This window comes from Periophthalmus magnuspinnatus, chromosome 16 (genome assembly GCF_009829125.3).
Source record: "Periophthalmus magnuspinnatus isolate fPerMag1 chromosome 16, fPerMag1.2.pri, whole genome shotgun sequence".
Taxonomy (NCBI): Eukaryota; Metazoa; Chordata; class Actinopteri; order Gobiiformes; family Gobiidae; genus Periophthalmus; species Periophthalmus magnuspinnatus.
Window position 1 is genome coordinate 17,491,754 of NC_047141.1, and position 22,886 is coordinate 17,514,639.

Below are 22,886 nucleotides of genomic sequence, written 5' to 3' on the forward strand. Positions count from 1 at the left end.
CTTTTGAAAACCTCAACATTAAAACAAACAACTCCAGATATGTTTCAACTTTCTTAACAAAGCCCAAAGGTTTCACTAAGGCGATGAGGGATTGAAATGTTAATGATAGAACTGTTTTGAACCAAGTGCCCAAAGCTCAGATGGGACTATAAAACTATTACTAGAAGCACACATCACCTGTTCGCTTTTAATGTGAGAAACGCCAACATCAGAGGGAAGAGCATTTTTATGACCACTTCTCCTTATCTTGTTAAATAAATTACACACATAAATTATCACTACGGACATTTATTTGTAGTGGCTTGTAAAACTATAAATTAACAATCTGCTAAACAAGTTTGTGGATGAGAGAGTCCAGAAAGAAAGTTTTTAGATGAGGATTGCAGGGGATGTACAATTTTATATTTGTTTCCAGATTTCTAGTGGTGAAAATGTTGAATTTGGCTTTTTAAATATGTTTCTCAACAAAAGATAGAAAGGAGGGAACCTGGCTTTAGTTCATGAGCTACTTTTCATGAGCTAAAATAGTTAAATTGTCAGTAGCCGTATTACGTACTGTTATTGTTCTGATAAATACTATAGGCAGAATAAAATAATACAAACTAGCCGATAAACACGACTAAGTGGACATTTACACAAAAAAGGTTTAAATACACAAAACAGGAACATCAATTGTACGCTGATAAGCTTATACAGTACATAGAAGTTGAAATATTTTGTCATTTGAGCTGTTAACTTTTTTCCCCAGTGCTATGCTCCTCTCTCTGCTCGTCTGTTTGTCCTCACATCACCCCTCTAAGTGCAGGTCATTGAACACGGGATGTCCTGAGGGCCCACACACACACACACACACACACGTACACACACGCAGAGGCACATAGACACTCCTCTTATGGACAGTGCCCTGGTCTGTTTCTGGTGCCAGCATAAGCCTGTGGACTACCTGCGTCTGCACACCATGTTTACAATGCACATACAGACTGGTCCCTGCCCTTAGCGCCGCATGTGTCCTTGCGACGGGACCAGTACGTTTGTCTGCTGATATATACACGTGAAACAGGTGGTCTGCTTTGACTGTTACACTATCCTGACTCATATAGACAGTTTTAGCCACACTGTGTAACTTTTCTGGAGGCTACCCATTTGTTTTTCACAGTATGGCATTGAACCGATCTCTTTTTATTGCGCAAAATGCACGTGTTATCTCTGTGAGTGGACTCGCCTCTCCGTAGATCTGACCTGTAACACGGCCCGGCAGCGTGTCACCTGTTACCGTCTTCGTGGAGATGTAAGTTTAATGCCGTACTGTTGAACATTCCCGACAAAGCGATAACATCTCCACGGTGACAAGATTTACCACTCAAGATTGAAACTGTTTTGTTTTGCGTTTGAGAAGGGGAATGAAACGACAGGTAAGGCAGGAGAAGAAAGCACTTAAATGTGAGCGAACTGGATTATTCTGAAAAAAAATATCTATTGTTTTTATTATATACTCTACAGGTAATGTCTGTAAAACTAAATGAGAGGATTTGACTGAGAAAAAACACATTTAAACACAGAACAATATCTGAAAAGTTGTATTCCATATGTTGTTGCTGGCGTACTGAATGAAGAGTGAGGTGCAGGCCAGGCAGTAACCATGAAGGGAAGCGGCGCCAATGCATTTAAAGCAAGAAATGCTCCTTTTAAAGATGGACTCGTGCAGATAAACTCCCTGACCCTGAGTCTGCCGAGCGCACTGCTTACTGTAAGTATACAACGACATGTGATATTCCTATACCCCAGGGAGCATTCGATACAAGTGAATATTTTGTCCAGGAAAAAACATACAGTTATTTTTATTTGTTTTGAAGAGCTGCTTTTAGTTTCACCAGACCTTTTTTCAGAGATAGTTAGATCCGATTGCAAATACCACAACTGTATTCATAAAGTAGCCTGCGTTTTTGTGTATAAGCAAAGTAGTATCATGCAAGAAATACAGTATTGTGATGTTCATTTGGCAGTGGCAGCGGTGAGAGCATTTACCTCAAGACCAGTGGTTTAATTCCAGTTAGGACCAGCAGTAAGTAGTGTAAGTAGTGTAGATATTACGTGTTTATAGTGCTTCTTTTTTCATTTACCGCCACAATTAGCAGTTATAATGTGAACCCTGTCTCTTTAAGTACAGCTGTGCAAAATCCTGCTTATTCCCAAATACACGTGTTGGAGTCTCATGACCATAATCAGCCTTGCACTGTTATTCATATTTACCCTTATGCTAACGTTGCTACATGCTAACCACACAATAGGAGGAAGTGCTAGTGAACGCAGCTCTAATACATCATGAGCTGGAGCTGGAGGTCTAATGCTCTCTATTAGTCAGCGCCCAAACTGCTGCCATCCACATGCATTATTCATCCGCACTGCTCTGTCACTGCGCCCGGGCCATATGTTGAACCACTATTCACTAGCAACATTAAGAGCCAGGCGTTTCTGTTCTCTGTACTAATAATGCAAGTGGGTTGTTCAAATTCTTAGGAAATAATTGGGCATAAATTTAAAGCTAAGTGTACTTTTGTAATCTATTTTTAACACATTAAACGCAACACGAAAGATCAAAGTGAGAGGACGGGTAAGTCAAAAGAACAGAGCATTAAATCGGATTATAAAAAGAATGGGTGCAACATTATAATAATTACATCTTAATTAGCCTTAGTAAAGCATGAATAATACTTAATTCATGTTGAACAAATGGTTTATTAAACGTTTTATGGTTTAAGCCATGTTATAAAGCTGTTACCTCCTCAAAAACATACCTGCAGATGTGTTTTGTTTCATTCACACATGTTTGAGTCACCCTTTATTATTAGTCTGTCTACATCTCCAAAGCTCAAAATGCTCTGTTCCACCTTGTGATGTCATCTAGTGGCAGCTTTCAAGTTAACAGCTACCTTTTACCTTTTATTCAATAGAGATTGGAAATTCCAGGGCTGAAATTATCCAAATGACAATGGTGAAGGTGTGTGGAGTTTAAAAACACAGTGGAGCACTTCCTATATAACTTCATGACATCACAAGGTGGAACAGAGTGTTTTCGATGTAAGAGGAGAACTCTATGCAAGGTGTTTAAGCTATGAACTATGCAGGGTTTGTACGTGAAAGATTGTGAATGAAACAAAACCCAGCGCTTGGTATGTTTGTGATGAGGAAACAACATCATAATAATATAGACGAGAAAATTGTGTAATCTGCTCAGTAACTACATATTTAAGGGGTTGAGGTCGAGAATTAAAGTTAGAATATTAATTAAATCGCCTAGTTACTAAGCCTGATTCATTGTTAATAAACTATTTGTTACTGCTGTACTGTATTTTGTTATTTTTGTGTATTCTATGCTATAAGCGCCATTCCATTCTTAACCAAAAGTACAGCGGTATCTAAAGGAATTCAAGCCTTACCAGAGTAAAGACGATACTGCGTGTACAGATGCCTTTACTGTCCAATGACTTTCTGTGACTGACAGCTGACACCGTGAGCCCACTGACTCGGAAATGGCATCGCTAACACTGTATAATATATGAGAGCGCACAGGTGAGCATCTGCGCATCTCATTTATTATACACTGCATTTGGAAAACAATATTCCACGATTTCATAACTAATACTGATTAAAAGCATAACGAAAACTACTAGTACTACTGCTATGTTGTTACGCCTAGCACGGTACTGATTAGCCCCACTTCTACTCCACTACTCCAGCTAGTACAGTCACTAATACCAACTGCTATTACAGTTTGCTAAAGTACTACTAGGCCTATCGTCATACTTCAGGAACATAATCCTACAGCTACTTAGTCCTGACTCTGCTGTATGCTTCAATGGCAAGGATGGGATAACTGCAAGAAACAAAGTATAATAATGATAACATTGTTTTACGTGCAGTATAATTTTGTACAGAAGTATTTACCATATGAGTACTACATATATCTACACATACAACAAGTACATTAAGAGGTGGGAGGTATTTAAAAAAACATAAAGTATACTGTCTAATAAAACTGCTACAAGGTCTGTTTAATAAAACAATTGATAAAACTGAAACATCTTGACTGTAGTCTTTGAAACAAGGGTATAGTAATAAAGTAATATTTCTACTTTTTTGTGGTTAATTTTGTGGCTCATTTTCACGTTTTGTGTCATACTTGAACCTCAACCGTGACTTTTACAGGTTAATTTTTGCACATTCTTAAAAAATTATCTGAATAAACTTATTGATAATGATTCATTTTCATCAGTATTACCCATCCCAGGTACTTTGCATCTCTATATACCTCCAGTTCATTCCTGTCCTCTTCCAGCCTAAACCTGCCTGTGTGATTGCATTTCCGTTCACACACGAATAACACCGCCCCACTCTAATTCACAAATTGGCCCGACGCACCGTGACACGAGCACACATTGGGTAAAAGCCGGATCGTCTGTACCTTGAATTAACCTGGTGCATATGTTAAACTGCAATAACGGCCTTAGCTTTGGCATCTCTACCTGATTTAGCTCCACATTAGCCTGTTCCACGGGGGCCTATATCCCTACGTGTTAATCACTGGCATACCACAGCCAAATGTAGGCAAGCGCTTCACGGAGGATAGGACAAAACGTGCTCGCTCCTGGACACTACTTGATTACCGACTAATTGGTCTAGAGTGATTAAATATCTCGTGCTCCTCACTAATTGCAGCTATTTAAAGCAGCTATTAGCTTCAAATGCCTGCCACCAACAGACGTTTACTCATAAACAAAATGGGAGATGCAGCGATTCACCTGTACGCTGCGAGAAGGAGATGCTCTGTGGTGACGCCGAGGAGGGATCAAATTATGAAGGGGCTTGAGTCGTAATGGATTTTCTACACAAGAACTGAGGAAAAACATTGTCTCTTTCAAAACATTTAGAAGCAAAACATTCTACAATAAGTAATTACGCTTTTATTTATCACCGGAGATACCAAACGGCATGGAATTAAAGTTTATATGTAGACTAGACTTGGTCAGGACTAACTTAGCTGGAGGATTCTACCTGTGGCGCGTGTTTTGGGTTGATCTGAAACTGGAGTGCTCAAAGGAAACCCACCCAGACACAGGGAGAACATGCAAACTCGAAAAAGTCTCCACCATCCGCTTGTACCTTTGGATATGTTATCGCTTTGAATATTTCACAGTAAAACAGTGAGAATGCGTGTTTTCTAAGGTATTTTTTGCAATGAAATAAATGCAAGATAAATAACTTCATGCTGATATCTCCATGGAAACAAAAAGATGCTAAACCCTTCACCGGAAAAGTTACACAGTGCACCTTTGTGGAGCACTGACCCAAATATAATTCTTGCTCTTGTAATCAATATAAGCATTTATTCTCATACCTTCACCTGTTTTGTTATAAATGGACTTATGTACGTATTTGTTTTGTTTATTTTTTGCTTGTATTTTGTCTGCATTTGAACAGAGCGCCCATGAAAAGGAGAGTCCGAGTGCTCTCACCGGCCTCTCTCTGTATAAATAAATAAATGAGCTATCCAACAATTAGAATGCACTATATAACCGGTACAATATTTCTGGTAAAACCTAATTTTTAGTAAAAAATATAATAGCAATTTTATGAAGACAGGAAAAATCAAACAGTGACGCCTTAAGTACTCTTTGAAAAATGGTCCGTTTGCTCAGATCTATCTCCAATTCAAATGTGCAGCAGATGTACATTTAACTGACGCTTCATTAATCACTATTATATTTGCTGCATTCATATCGCTGTGATGTGTAATTATGCCTGGGTTGTCTAAGTCTATATAAACCATGTGAGGCTGCTGTTTTTATGAGGGATTGAAAAAAATAGAGAAACAATAATAATTCTGCGGAGCATCGTTCGTTTTCATTTCGCAGTGTCGGTCGATCCTTCACTCTCACAGACACTCGAGATGGTTATCTGACTCCCGCCTCTGCTGCCTTCACTGACACTCGGTTAAAGGCACGCTGCTGCATATTTTGTTGTTCATCTTTTTTTAAGGTGGTATTTATAATGTTCTTTCTTTGTGTGTTGTCATTGTTTATAGTAAATGTGTGAAAATGCCGTAACACACATCAGCAAATTTGCGTCATGACGTTGATATAAGATGGAAACATGCTTTACGCAGCCACGCCCCTTTAAATCAAGTGTCCCTTTAAGTCCAGACATGATTTTAATGATGTGAAATGGTGCAACATTCCTACACTTTATTATGGTTGAATAATGATGTTGTTGGTTTGTAATGGAAGTCAAAATAAAAGGATCAGTGATGAATCTATAAAAAAAGACAGAGAGAAAAAGGAAAAAGGAATGCATTTAGTTTAAAAAAGAGCTAAAAACAGCCAATGGTGGAAGAAGTACTCAATTAAGTATCACATAAAAAATATATACTTAAGTAAAATTATTAAAGTACCTGTTTAAAAATGTACTTAAAGAGCAAAAAAAAGTAAAAGTATTTCACGCAGAGTTTGAGTTCTAATAAAGCTCCAAATGTGTTGATTTTGCGGATCTACCCATTTGTATTTCTATATTTTTGTTTGCTCAACCTATGAACATGTTAAAAATAAATCCCACAGCCTTTTGCAGGTCTCAGACACTAATAAAAATACTTTTGCTTTTCAGTCCTGCTCAAAAATGTAGTGGAGTAGGAAATATAGACACTTTCTCTCTAACGTAATGAAGTAAAAGTAAAAAGTATCTGCATTAAAATGCAAGTACAGATACCTAAAATTTATACTTTAGTGCAGTATTTTACTACTTTTACCTCGTTACGTTCCACCACTGAAAACAGCAGTAGCCTATCTGTGAATGACCTGGTTGTTTAAGCTTAATTATGGAATAGAAAAAGTAGGAAAATTGTAAACGTTTTATTAAGCCTGTACAATATATTTAAAGCAAATCAAAAATGCTATTTGAGTTAGAGCGGTTAAACTGAAAGTGGGATTTGGGAAACTGAACTGAAACTTTCACTCTGAACAGTTTCTTATTTAACATATATATATCGCACGTATCGAATCGCCATCACAATACTTGTTTAGAGAAATCACAGTTCGATTTTTTCCCCCCAAAACAGCGCAGCCCTACTTTTCCCATCACATTTTCCCATGCACATTTTTTCATTTTCGCTCTGTTTTTGTGCAGCGGGTGAGAGGTTGAGAGCACAAGAGTCTCCATTTAACAAAGCATCAATGTGAATCCACACCCACTAGTTTAGCTTTTTTTCAGTGTTTCTTTGAGGCGAACAACAAACAAACAAACAAACTATCCAAAGGCCCTTGAGAGTGTGAGAGAGAGAGAGAGAGAAGGAGGAGAAGGGGGGGAGAGGGGTTAAGAAGGACTTGGCATCAGCGGTGCCAGCTCCAGCTCCCCGGAGACCGAAGAATTACAGAAAAGAGATCGCACACAAATGCCACGGATTTAGCGACATGCGGCCGACATGTCTGCTGCCCCCTGGAGGAAGGGGTGATTAAAGGATCTGGGCAGAGGTGGGTGGGTTATGTTTGTTTTTTTTAAACCACATTCAAGTATACGTTTTTTGCAGATTAATAATTATGTGCTCTAGAACTTCAATTTAATCCTTTATTTCATTCATTTTACATTTGATTTTCCATGCAGAACTTTTTTTTTTTTTTACAAGGTTGACCTGGTATTGTCCAACTTTGTGTGCTAACTTACATTCAGTTTCATCATATTGTGTACTTTTTAAACTCTTAAGAATGAATTATAATTTAAATTTAAGGAAAATATTGGATAAACCCTGAATTTGTACCAAAACTTTTCAAAAATACTATACTTTAAAAATAATGTCGCTCTTAAAGTGACAGTATTCCTTCGTCAGCTCAGTTTTTTGCTGTGTGTGCATGTGTGTGTGTGTGCGTGTGTGTATGTGGGCGTGTGTGTAGGAGTGGGCAGGACAACAGACATGGCGCACAACACGACCCGGAGGTGCAGCCGCCAATATGGAGAGTTAAATACCGCCGCCATCCAACAGGTTTCTACACACCTAATGGGCTTAATTAATGAGCCTTGGTTTCCACGGCGCTGCATCGGGAAGACGTCCAAATATGGCTCATTTCCTGAAGGATAGCGCACGCCTCATTACACCGGCACATTTTTATTCTTAGATGTGTTTTTTTTCTTTGAGGCAGCATCTGAAGGAGGTCATGATGATCTAAAGTCCTCCAGTGAAAAGTTTGCCAAACGACTGTTCTCAAGTTGACGGGGGTTTGGATAAAATGTGCAGTAGGTTTAATTGCATTGTAATGTGCTGCTGTTTCTAAATGTGTGTGGGAGTTTTGGAGTAAGAAGTACAATTTGGAAACTTGTGATAACTGCTTTCTGAATAGTGACATATGTAAGTACAAATGGCACAACTAAAAGCAAAATATATACATTGGAATCACTTGAAAGGGGCTCTGGCAAAATCCATTCTGTTCAATGTTATGTTTCCCATGTCCCTCTCCACCTGCGACTGACCAATAATTATACTTAAGTAAAAGATGCAGAGTCAAAACGTTACTCAAGTAAAAGTAAAAGAACCACATGAAAAAAAATCTGTTGAGTACTCCTGTAAAAATGCACTTTTAAAGTAAAGTATTTCACACAGGATTGAAGAAATGTTGTTAATTTGTTAAAGCAGTGATATTGATTAAAACATGATTTTGGTCAATAGCAGCAGTATGAATCAGTTTCAGATTTTTTCTCATGAATTTTGTGTACTGGTATTTATTTTTGTTTGCTCAAAGCCAAAGCTCGAACTTGAAAACTTTAGTTAAGATGTTTTCACTACATTTGAGAGCGGGTATCTGCACTTTCTACTCTGCTACATTTTTGAGCTGGACTGAAAAGTAAAAAGTACTTCTCGTATGATTTGACAGGTTATTTTGACCATAACTGTAACATCTTGACTAAAGTTTTCAAGTTCAAGTACAGATACTTAAAAATGTTACTTAAGTACAGCCCTTTACTACTTGTACTTTGCTGCCTTCCACCACTGATGACATGGCATGTGGAGCTCATTAATTTATTCACAAGTAAAACATTTGTTGACAGATTTTTCAAAGTTGCAAAACATCTTAGGTCTAATACAAGTAAACTAAAAAAAAATAAAAAATAAAAACTTAAAATGAGCATAAAAATATGAATTAAGCATGCGAGTTAATGAATGTGTCTAATGTGGTTTTGGTGCCAGCTAGAGCTACTTTTGAGACCACATTAGAATAACAAGCCCTGACTCAGACTCCATGTGATGCAGAGTGTCAGCAGAGACATTATTCTGAAAAACATGTGACACAAAGAGGAAGTGCTTTACAAATGAACCACATTGTTCCACTCCAGTGTTAATGAGGTCCACATAAGTTTAGCTCTGAACACAGAGAAGAGTTGCTCAGCAGCTGGAGTTAATATTGTTACTTATATCACACTCTAATCAGGGTTAAAAATGGGACCATACAGTTTTTATCTTTGAGATGTGGTAAAACAAGAACAAATATGTAATGAATTTGAGGTAAATGTTGATTAATCACAGAGATCACAGCCATAAGCATGACCAGACCAGCCCACCAGCTCTTTCCTGGTTCTTCTTTACCAATCCCACTTCCCTAAAGACCTGACTGTCTTACTTCTACATCCACTTTTTTATACTGAAGACTACGTGTTTTGGTCTATAATACATCAACACCCAAGTAATAGTGAGATGTAAGCTAACACACTACTAAGAAATGACATGAAACAACAACCAAACGTAACAGTAACACCTTTGATGATAGCGTTTTATTTAGTAACGTTTTATTCAGTAATTAATTAAGTAGAATTAGCAAAAGGAGCTCAGATGGCTCAGTGTTTGTCCAACTGATATGACGGTTGGCATTTTTAATCCAGCTTTCGACATAAACATCCTTTGTAGAGCAATCATATGCACTGACCCACAGGTTGGCAGTTCAATTCCAGTTCCCACAGATGAATACTGTTGTTGGGCAAGACACTTACCCCACCTCACCCTCAGTGTTTGCGTATACTGGTGTATGAATGTGTGTGTGAATGGGTGCATGGTTCTTTGAAGGTGGAAAGGCGCTTTATAAAAATGTGACTGTTTACCATAGAATTATCCTATCTTTTTGTGCGTATATTAGCCCGTCATATCATGTGAAATCAGAAGTAAGATTCACAGTAGGACATAAGATACAGCCACATGAGTTTATTCTGCTGCATATTTCCCTGTATTGTGCCCCTCTGAGACACAGAGTGATGGGATTTCCTCTGGTGAGACTGTCTCTGAGTGGGAGCAGTCAAATGTAGATTTTATTTCAGTTGAGCCTGAGGCCAAACCACATCAAACCAAACACAAATTACATTCGCTCTGACATGACAAATGGAGACTTTGAATAACAACATTACCAGCATTATATTTGGAAATGGCAAAAATTAATTTCCCTTCACTGCAACGGTTCAGTATCTCGCAGACGTGCAGCCAGACGCAGAGATGCAGTTTGATATAGATCATTACAGATTTCATTACAAACACATTTGTGCACATTTACAACATGCAGGAGTTGTCTGTGTTGTCTCCACTCCATTGGAACTATGACGAGTAAAACTGTGTTCAATGTGCTGTTTAGAAGTTTGGGAATACTTTTTGAAAACAAACTTGAAATTATGCTGAAAAAATATAGCTGTATGATAAATGAAATGATGGTGTAACAATGGAACTTGTTAGAGTTTCCAGTAGGTGATTCTAATAGGCCTATTTTGAATACTTCTTGTTTCTAGTGAATAAAAGTTTTCTCACTGATTCTGTGGAAATCCGTGATGTTTTAAGCCCCCTCTGATATTGTTTCCTTTTATATACAGACGAAGTATGCGTTTCCCTGACTGGCTAATCCACTCACATCTTTGTAAAGTATTGAGTGTGTATTAAGTGTGTATTCTGGATCTCAGGCAAATTAAAAAGTATTTCTGAGTCTATATTTTACATAGAAAAACAACCTTTTTCATAGCTATAGTGCAGTTGGACCCACACGCACTAATCACGAGTATTGTTGAAGAATTGGCTTATTGTCTATGTTTTCTCGTGCGCACAATTGCAGATAAGTATGTTGCAATAAAACTCCTCATTCTAAATATCTAACATCACTGTTTATAAAGGCCATTGCTTCTTTAATATCATAACAGCAACTGAAAATCTTGTTGCAAACTGGATGTAAACGAAAGGCGCCGCACTGATCCCCCCATATGTTTCCATATAGATATCAAGCCATCGATTAGGGAAATGCTGTCATCTCTCTGGCACCGATTAGGCTGCCGGCTTTGGCACGCAGTCAACAGCTAATTCACATGCTAATGTCTTCCAGATCAGGTCTCGCCCCCAAACTAGCTCCCCCTTATTGACTCTGTTCCCTGATTGGACAGATGGCCACACTTCAAAATCACAGACGCCTGCTTGTGTTTAGGCATTGGGGGTGTTTAGGCACATTTTTTTCGGAGCTTATGAATAAACAACAAACAATCAACAACATTATCTTGCTCCTGAACCTTGATGACTATCCATTATGGCCATTACTGTCACATCACGCGCTGGAGTCGAGCTTTTAATTGCTCTTATTCACAGCGGAGAACAGAGGAGGGACTGGGGCGCGGGATCGGTTGACGCTCTTAATTGATTTGTCCACGTTTGTGCCAAGACCGTCGTCGATACGGAGAAGAGGAGTGGGCTGAAAGCTATCAAAGAGCCGCAGACTGGAGGAATGAGAAGAGAGTCTGTAGGAAGCCAGGATGGGTTTGATTTTGCCCGCTGCGTACACTGCACACTTTGTTTCTCTGGTGCTAAATGCTAGAAAGGAACACAGGTGCGGAATATAAGAAAGATAAGAAAAAAAATTAAAACACTTTCATCCAATTTAGTAAAGTCAAACTGATTAGCATTAATTACTGTATCTTAGCTTTATATAGCACTGGTAACTCGCCAGTGAGGCCTGATGGGAGTAAACCACATGCCAAAGTTTACTTGGGGCAGTTTGGCGCTAACAGGGCAAGCATTGTGCACAGGGACCTCAGTATCACAACACTGCATTGTTAAAAGTTGTTGTGTTCAAAAACTTTTAACAGAGCTGTATTGATAGTCCCACCGATGCATATTACCCACTGAGGCATGACCTTAGCGTGAGAGCATGATTGGATGTGGTTGGAAAGGCCATTGTCGCAGATTAGCAACCACATTTCTGTCAGGCTGCCCCAAGGTAACTACGGCTACTATAGTTTACCACTTAATATGTGGAGTAGATGAAAAATTCAGTGTTAAGTTAGAGTTTGTGACATTGTTGAAATACCTGTACCCAATTTTTCACTTGCTCCATACAGATATATTGTATACGCAGCTCTTGAGGTCAAAATAAGTCTGCTGTGTACTGTCTGCACTGTGTACTGTCTCCCCTTCACCTCTTTCTCTTCTTCTGTCTCTCTCGCTCTCTTTCTGTATCTCTCTTTCTCTATCTCTCTACCTCTTTTGCTCTCAATCTCAGATTTCTTGTTTGGCAGCGATCCTTCTCTGGAGACCTTACTGCAGTTGTGTGAATGTCAGCTCTGCGTAGCCCATAGTACCAATGTAATACCATAATAAGTGTGTATGCGTGTGTATTTGTGTGTGTCCCCTAGATGGGCTCATTAGCAAAACACAAGTGCAACAACAAGGCATTCTGGGTAACTGCCACTGTCTGACGAGAGCCCTTTCGAGTTTGTAAGCAGTTAATGAACCGATTCTGCTGTAAATATGGAGCACCAGCGCACCGGCATTCAAGTCCATAATGACCTCTTACTGGTGATACTAGGTTATTGGTATTCAACAATCTTAATATTCAGATTTCATGAAGGGATTGCACAGACCTTTTTGCCCTGGTTTGAAACATTCTGAAGGACACACAGCTAACTACATGCTCCACTCCAGATGCAAATGCTGGAGGCACAGAACCTTTCAATATTTATTTGATTTTATTATTCAGTAAATATAACTCACTCTCTGGTTGAGGGCGGTAAGACTTGTCCATTGTAATTCATTCCGCATCTCTTGCATAAATTTATCCCAAGATTTTAGGAACAATTGTGCATTGTTTATTGATTTTAGCCTTACACTGTCTGTGGGATGAGTCTTTGTGTCAAGTGATAGACAAAAAGTGAACCCATCAGACAATATTACGAGTAATATTACAGGGAAATTTACTAGTGTATTTTTCACAATGGACTATAGTTTGCCAGACAATGCGTGGTTTCTTCCTCACCTAAACAGATTCTAACCTGTTATTGTTCATTCATTCAGGTGAAGTTCTTGATGTGTGTGGAAATGGTTTAGTATAGGTCTGGATAAATTCCATGTTTGCATTATAATGTTTTGACATATCAACACATCCTACTGACAGTGCACAGTTTTATTGTTATAGTTCTACAGTTAAGTCTTAAATGTCCACCTTGTAACTTTTCTAGACCTTCTTGTCTCCATGGAGATTTGCACATACTGGAAAAAATATCTAAAATGGACTAAATTACAGATGTTTTTACTGCTCAAAAATGCCTAAAAAAACATGCATCCTTACTGTGAGCGAGGTTGTCTCTCCACAGATCTGATCTATAATGACCCGGTAATTCAATTATACTTATGTAGCACATTTAAAACAACTTCAGCTGCCCAAAGTGCTTCACATAAAAAGTCAATAAAAACAATACACAATATGATACATACTCAAAGAACAATAAAACAACAAGATCCTGTCTAGCTTGTATTAAATGCCAGAGGTGGGTTTTTAGATAAGTTTAATGCCATACTGTGGGACATTCTAGGCAAAGTAATAAGATATCCATGGAGACAAACAGGTGACAGGCCCTCTGTAGATTGACATTACCATTAAAACCTCTCACTCTAATTTTCATTTAGGTAAAAACATACATTTGTCAGTCTTTGAACAGTAGTTAATGACTGTAACACAGGGAGAACATACAAACACATTTCAACATGCATGTCAATATTGTAATTGGCTACAAAAATCAAATTAAAAGCTTTTCTTGTAAAATGTTTATTGCAACTTGTGTGTGCCTTGTAGGTAAATTGAAAACAGAGGCCTCTGAAGAAACAGCCATTACTTGTGTATATTTTGACATTATAATGCATGCTGGTAGTTTGCAGAGCTTTCTAAGTAGCACATTGTTAGTCCCCTCTCTCTCTCTCCTCGGGTGTGTGCGTTAGTTATGTGTGTCCTACATCTGCTCCTCGGATACGTCTCTGCATCCTCCTTCATCCCACCAGACTTTCCTGCCTCCTTTTTATGGGCACGAGAACAGCTGGCCACCCCAGTAGGGCATTTTCACAACCAGACAATCACAATATATGAGCCTTACTTTCAAACACACACACATATACACACACATACACACAATCTTTTGGGCTATTGCTAATATGCTTCCCGTTGTGTGGTGGCGTTTGGTGCCATCAGGATCGAACAGCCGGAGTGGGTGCAAAATGTGTTTATCATATCACTTCTGTGTTTTACGGCTGAAGATATGAGCAGGTTTTCATTGTTATGGCTCTGGCGAAACTCATAGCAGCAGGGCCTGATTTCCATCCATTTGGTTTGATATACAGTGCAGTGCAAATGTTTCACTGAGGTCTCCTTTAAAGGTGCTCTGTGTAACTTTGCTAGTGGGGGGTCCGTTACTTGCTTGTTTCTATGGAGATGTTATTGTTCAGCCTGAATGTTTTACAGTGTGGCGTTTAGACATAGATGAATTTAGTGCCATACTACAGAACATTCCAGGTAGAGCAATAATATCTTCATGGAGTCAAAGTGGGTGGCAGACCGTCCATCAGAAAAGGTACATAGTGCATCTTTAATTAATGTATTTGTTTTAATGGTATTGGTCAGGTAGGCTGAGGAGGGCCAAATGATTCAACTGTTGAGTATCTAGATCAGCGTTTTAACTGTATATATATAAATGGACATGGCTAACCTTCTAGCCACCACATTCCAAATATAAAGTGAGCGTGGGCGTGCTTCCAGCTCCAATTCACTTTACACTGAAAAACTGTCACCCCACTCTCCGTAACTGCCACATATTTCTCTTAAAATGTTCATATTAACCCACTCTACATGATCCTAGTATTTAATATTTTGCTATTGTGTCTGTAAATAAAGATATGAACATTAATAACAAACAAATCAGGCGCCTTCTTTCCCTAAAGTTACTCCCTCTAGCATTAGCAACAGGTTTGATTGACAGTGCTGTTGCTAAGCGCCCGCTCTCTGCCAAATTAGAGGTGCAGGTGGAAAGGGACATTACCTTTAACAGCCTCGCTCCAGATTGGCTCTTTGGATGCTATGATACTCGCGATCAGAATTACAAATATGAAACTCAGCTCCAAATTCGTCCCTACAACTGCTAACCCCGATGAGTTTCATTTAACTGGAGCTGAATGCTATGGGTGACGTCACACTCACTTAGACCACTTCTTTATACAGTCTATGTGTTTTAAGGTCATTTCGATGTTATTGGTGCTATTCTGAGAAGTGTATTTCATCCTCACTCTATAAGGAAAGTCACTGTTCGCATTTTACCATCCTGCAAGATGGGTGAAGTGTCGTGCCAAAGAACACAACCACAATATGCACTCATGTGGTATTCCCAGTGGTATCCCATCCAACTGCAGGCACAACCCTAGATTCAGAGATCAGTCGAGATCAGACATTGCGGTATTATGACTTTCTATTAAAGAAATAAAGTCATATATACATGTACAACGTTCCACGATGCGATGTCTTTTTAAAAATTTCCCTTCCTTTGTTGGTAGTATTTCTTCAGAACTCTGGCGCATAAACATTTTGCGTTACATCTGAATGACTTTGATGAATGGTAAAAAGGTGAATCTTGTGGCATGGCTCGCACAATCTCCTGGTGCAACAATCATGTGCTGACAGTTCAAATGAGAAAATGATTAATAGGCCTTGTGATTAACATAATGAGTTATTATCCAGGACAGGTAGTGAAATTATTTCATCAAGCCCCAGCTATATTTATCTTGGTTCACCTATGCACCTGTTCGGCTCATTTCACAACGCTTTATTGCATATGAGATTACAGTGTCTTTCTATTTGTCGCAATGCTGATTAGTTTGGAACAGCGGAAATATGATTGGAAATAAATTGTTTCCTTTTGAATGTGAAAATGCATATTTATGAGTGGCTATACTACTCTGTGTGATTCATGGCACAAAACAATACCTCAACAACATCGCTTTTATTCTCAGTAAACTGTACACGCTCTCATCTTTTATTCTTTGAAAAAACTGAAGCTTCACAAGTGGAAGTCTGCTTTCTGTGTTCGCAAATACAAGTGGACATTATCATAATAAAGCTTATTATATCAAATCCTTTATGATTAGTGTAAGTGTTCGATAGCAATAACCTACCTTATCCATATATAAATGAACAGATGAGTGACAACATTCAGAATTTTACAGAAAATGTCTTCCAAACTTAGAAATAAACACATTGATTTTAGAGTAATGGTGCAACGTTGTGTTTGGAGCCTGGCTCGAGTTGCGTCGGAGGGAGTGGCAGCCTGACAGATAAAAAATACAGAGAGATATCATTCTCAACTTGTAAGGCAAACATGAACCTATTTATCAATATAGGAAAACACTATAAAGTGAATACGTACTTCAATATATAGAGTTATTCAGGTCAATGTACTTTTGCAGAGCCCAAACTCACAACTACAACCAAAAGAATTTTATAAAAAACAGATAACAGGTAGATTAGCCAACATTCAGGAATTATGTGAAAAGGTTAAAACCACTGTTCATGCTGCTACACCCACTTTCTATAGTGCACATAAGCAGACTGCGGAAGGAGCAGGGCACAGGGAGGAGGGGGAGGCGTTATCTTTCTGTATCTGAGCTGGGAGCCTCAGCAGTCTCCACAGCCGCTATCAGCTCAACCATTATCACTGTCTGAGAGAGAGAAAGGGAGAGAGAGACGGAGAGAGAGACATAGACAGAGCCACAGCACAGAGCTACAGAGGGGTCCATACCACTACCACCACCACATGCACATATATAGTATTCAAACAGAGGCTCGTTAAAGGCCCGGAAATGAAACGTGTGTCCCTAGAGCCGCCCCTGAGCCAGACGTTTGCCGCTACAGGTTTGGCTCTGGTTAATAAAGGGAATGGGAGAGATAAGGTGAAACAGATGGTGGGATTGGAAAGAATGGAAAAAGAAGATGAAAAAAAAAGATTGTACAAGGAGATAGCAAGCTGACATACTCCAGTTATTACCAATATAGTTTAGGAAATTCTTCCAAAGTAAACTAAAGCCTTTGGTACTTGTGACACATCTGTGGTGGTCTCTTCCTGGTGGGGACACTGGACACAGGCTGGTGTTGACAGTGTATCAGGATATCGTCTGGACTGTCCCAGGACTGGCGCCGCACTCAAAGGGCCTTCTGTCCCACCTGAGCCCTGACACAAGCTCTGGGTGGACACATGAGAGGGGTCCCAGACAGGCTTCGATGTAGACGGAGACCACATATAGAGACAAAACTTTTTGGATTAGATTCGGCATTTAGTACTTTAGTTAGTCAGTATTCCCACATTTTCAGGTTAAACCGCACCACACAGTCATAAGTGATATCTAAATAGCAAGGTCCACAAAGGGTGTTCAGTTTTGGCACTTAAGTTTGTAGAATTGCTGTATCCGTATTATTTTCTTTCTTATAATTCTCAGTGTTAGGAAGAATGTTTTGAAAGTACTATATTCTGTATAGTTAAAAATCTAGTAGTATATAGTATTTAAAAAAAAGTATGTAAGATTTAAAGTCCTACATTACACAAAAAATTGATTCTTGGAAGCTTTAAGCCATGTTATACTGTTATTACTTCATCAAAAACATACCTGGAGTTGTGTTTTTTTTTTTTTATTCACACTTTTTAGTAATTCTTTATTATTAGTCTGTCTACATCTCCAAAGCTCAAAATGCTCTGTTACACCTTATGATGTCATGAAGCAGCTACATTTTACCCTTAGTTTAGTATAGATTGGAAATTCCAGGTCTACAACGATCAAAATTATTCAAATCAAGATGTATAGAGTTTGAAAATACAATGGAGTACTTTTTATATTGCCACATGACATCACAAGGTGGAACAAGGAGTTTTTCTCAGACTAAATATGCAGGGTTTGTGTGTTAAACAAGTGTGAACGAAACAAAACATAACTCCAGAAAATAGTGTAATATAGGCCCTTTAAAACACCTTTTGAAATTTTGGAATACATTTATTTATCACTAATTATTAATGAAGCCTAAACTGTGTCATCAAATGTGACAATGTATTCTTTTGATGTTAGGAAAGTAACTGTAATCTGAATACCAATAAGAGTAACTGTTTTCGTGCATGTATTTAGTCTGATAATTAAGAACACATTTAAACACCATTTCAAATAGAAGAAAAACATGCACTTTCTATTTAAACTTTATATCTTGCTTATCTCTCCTGCAGGAGGGATGGCTACCAGATTGTCAACGACAGCTATTGACATAGTTCCTCACAATAGCAGCACATATCTTTCCCCATGTCATCCAGTGGTATATCTAAACTGCTTTTCCCCGACACTATCAATCTGGGTCTGCTAAGTGTAGCGTGTAAAACAAGCGCTCAGTAACGTGGCGCAGGACGGAAAGATGGTTCTTCATTTTGGCCCCGTGCTCCGGTCTGGAACACTAACAGCTGCTGATGTGAGCCCTGACAGGATGCAGGCCACGGAGAGAGACGAGGGGACATGGGAGACAGAGGGACGCAGACATTCACCATGCAGAGAGGAGACAGGAGCTGGGACAGGAAGGAGGCTGCACTACTGCTTATGGTCATGATCAAACTAACACTTCCTCTTCCAGATAACACAAACTAGTTGTACATCTGTTAGCTTGTAATTTTGGATTCTTTGCTACTTTTTGGTCTGTACAAACATTTAAAGTTTTAGCAATAATATTAAGCTACTGCTGTTAAAGGGCAAATGCTTAAAGGGCCCGTATTACACTATTTTCTGATCTATATTTTGTTTCCTCATCACAAACAGATCTGGAGTTGTGTTTTGTTTCATTCACACATGTTTAACACACAAATCCTGCATATTTAGTCTGAGTTTTTCTCTCAATCTAAAAACCTCTGTTCTACATTGTGTTGTCATGTGGTAATATTTATTGCTGACCTATATTGAAAAAAAAATAAAGGTAGCTGTTAACATGAAAACTAGCACTTCATGAGATCACAAAGTGTAACAGAGCATTTTGAGCTTTGGAGATGTAGACAGACTAATAATACAGGTTTACTCAAACATGGGTGAATGAAACAAAACACAACTCCACATATGTTTTTGATGAGGTAACAACATAACATGGCTTAAAGCTCACAAGAGTCAATTTGGCCTAATATAGGACATTTACACATTAAACACTTGGTTGAGTTGAGCTTATTGGCTAAAAAGTATTAACGACAAATATGTGATAAAACCACAGCACTATATAGAAGTGAATTAAGTGAGTGTGATGTCACCCATAGCATTCAGCTCCAGTCAAATGAAGCTCATCAAGGCTCACAGTTATGGGGCGATTTTGGAGCCGAGTTCTATATTTGGAATTCCAACCGCGAGTATCATAGCAACCAAAGAGCCAATCCAGAGCGAGGCTGTTGAAGGTAAAGCCCCTTCCCACTCACACCTTTTAGTCAGTTTAGCAGGGAGTGGTCGATTAGCACACTGTCAATTAAACCTGTTGCTAATGCTAGCTGGAGCGGCCTTGGAGAAAGAAGGTGCCTGATTTCTCTCTTATTAATGTTCATCTTGATTTACAGACACAATAGCAAAATAAAATTAATTAATATGAAAATTTTAAATCTAAAATATCGAGTCTGACAGCAGTAGTTACAGAGAGAGGGGCAACAGTTTTTCAATAGAAAGTGAATAGGAGACAGAGTCAATGGACCCATGCTCACTTCCTATTTGGAACCCGGCGGCTACCTATGTCGACTTATATATACAGTCTATGGATAAAATACTTTAAAAGATTTGGAGTATTTAATGAAGACGTATTTAAAACAATGCAATTTCTTTAGAGTAGTAAATACTGCATAGTTTTGTATTGCAATACACTTGGCATGCTCAGTAGTTATAGTTATAAAGCTCTTCCATAGTAACTTTAAATGATTAAGTTAAGTGATATCACAAGTGTTATATATAGAGTAACATACATTTATATCGTGCGTAGTAGTCATGAAGTTCTTTTGTAGTATAACCTCCCAAATAGCAGTGTGATTGTGCAGATATAGCGAATGGTAAATTACAATGGTTGGGCCAGTTGTGTAGAAAAGCTCCAATTTACGAGAAATGCAGTGAAATAATTTGTCATGTCTGTTGAAAGCACCTTGATCACAGCTGTGTGGGTCCAAAGGGGAAAGGATCTATAGAGAATTGCTTATCCTCCATTACAGCACATTCACAGCGTTGAAGTTTGCAGTTTCACTAGGCAAGGTTTTGTGTAAGTTAATGCGACACAAACAGCACACACACATACACACACATAGGCACTCTGCGGGGACCATCTGACAAGGCCAAAGTGAAGTTGGTTCCAGGGGACTCCGCGCCGGTCCCTCCACAGATGGGCCGGGGCCCTGCACCTTCTCCCTAATGCTCCATTCTGCAGCTGTGCCAGATTAGCTAGGTACCATCAATGCTAATTTGTGCTGATACAACCAAAACTTTTATTGAGATGAGAGGAAAAAAGAGGATAAAGTGCACACAGATACACACACACACAACCCCAGAACAAGATGTCTCCTTGAGCCAGCTGCAGCCACTAAAGGTAAAGTTTGTATAAGCCTAAGGTACGTATAGAGACAAAATAAAGTACGGTTGTATTGGCAGGGCTGGATCTTAAAGCAGAACTCAGTAACGTGTTTTGTTCCTTTTCTGTTTTAGATCCTTTTCTTCTACTGACCTCTCCCTGCACTCACAAGTCTAGCACTCATTGGTTTCCACAAATGTATACAAAATGACGCCACCTATGCATGAAACTGCCAAAAACCATCAGCTGCTGCCATTTAGCAAATCATATGTGCTGTTTTCCCCCAGAACTCTCATATCATTTGACCACAGTGTTAACATGCTTCAGGCATTAAAAATGATCGTACTAAGTAATGATTTCACCATTGTCAGGTGTTTTGTGGCACAATAGAAAATATATGTACCTAACCCCCTAACACTCTAACCCTAATTGTACCTTAACCACTCACGAAGCCAAACTAGACAAAAATCAGATCAAGAGAGCACCCTTTACTGTCATTGTGTCCATGGACAAGACTCTTAACCCACCTTGCCTCGAGTATAGGCTCACTGATGTATGAATGTGTGTTGTTCTTTGACATTAAGTGCTTTGAGTGCCCAAATGGAGGTAGAAAAAAGCATGGCATCAAATATCTTAGCATGGAGCGCTCCAGGTTAAGATATTTGATGTACAATTCCTTATAGAACCCATCCACATATAGCAAAATACTCCTGTCCTTGTTGTAGTAAGCAGAGAATATGGGGAGAGTGTTCCACCGCTACCTGGACACAAAGCCCAGACAGATGACAATAATCACACCTTTCTGGTTGTGCTCCTGGCTTTTTATAAAACACACAACACTTTACATTGTGTCCATTATGAATAATTTCCCGATGGGGCTTGTCTGGTTCACTGCAGTTTTTGTCATTGTGAACAACATAATGCATCACAGTGAGAAGGCAGATGTCAGGCCTGTACTGCTACACTCACCCATGATCTATTCACAGCTATTTAAACATGCCACACAGATTCATTCTCTCTCCGCTCCGTGTTTACCAACTGCAATTCACTGCTTCAGTAACCCACTAGTTTCTCTCATTGTTCCCACTACATATGGCTCCTCTAATATGGTAACTCTAACTCAATACATTATTTATCATGTGCATAATGTCTCCCAGCTAGCCTATTTTCTATCATAAGTAATACATACAGGCTAACGTCAGCTGCGCACACTGCACAGGGAACAAATGGGAAGCTTTGCTCACTTTATGAAATACGATTCATCACAACACAGCCAAACAAATTTGATTTCGGCTTGAGATTATTCACTTGTGGAGATTGATATTGTTTTCATGCAAAACCAATAAAGAGATGTGAATGTTTTGATTACATTATGGGGCTACAAATACTGGTAATAATCATAGAGACTTATGAAAGAGTACCCAAACCAAATTCTAGTGCTGCAGGGGAGGAAGAAGGGAGTCAAAATGTTGGCTCGAATGGGAAAAGTCCAGACTCCGGTTACAAAACGTGCTCACTTTTGATTGGATTTTGAGCTGTGCAGATCTGTTTGATTGGAAAGTGAAACGTAATTTTACTCCCACGCTTGAATTTTATGTGTTTTATTTGTTTATTCTGTTCTGTGAGGCAAAGTGTAGGACAGAATTCTGGATCAACATTTGGAAAAGGATACACAGGTGCTGCAATGCGGTCGCCCACTACCTCTGACAGGTTGGCCCAGCAGCACTGAAAGACTACCATCACAAAGCTCAAGAACGGAGCGATTGTTTTCTACCAACTAACGTCTTGCAGGGCAGTCAGCGCAGTTATTAGGGCAGTTGGCACCATACATCTATCACAAGGCTTATCCATGGTTTTTCACTGGTTTGTTATTAATCTGATGTTATTAATATGAACGGAAAGCTCAAAATCAACTACGATGACTTAATACTGATAATCTGGGCAGTGATTGCATATTTCCTTTTGTTTACATTAGCA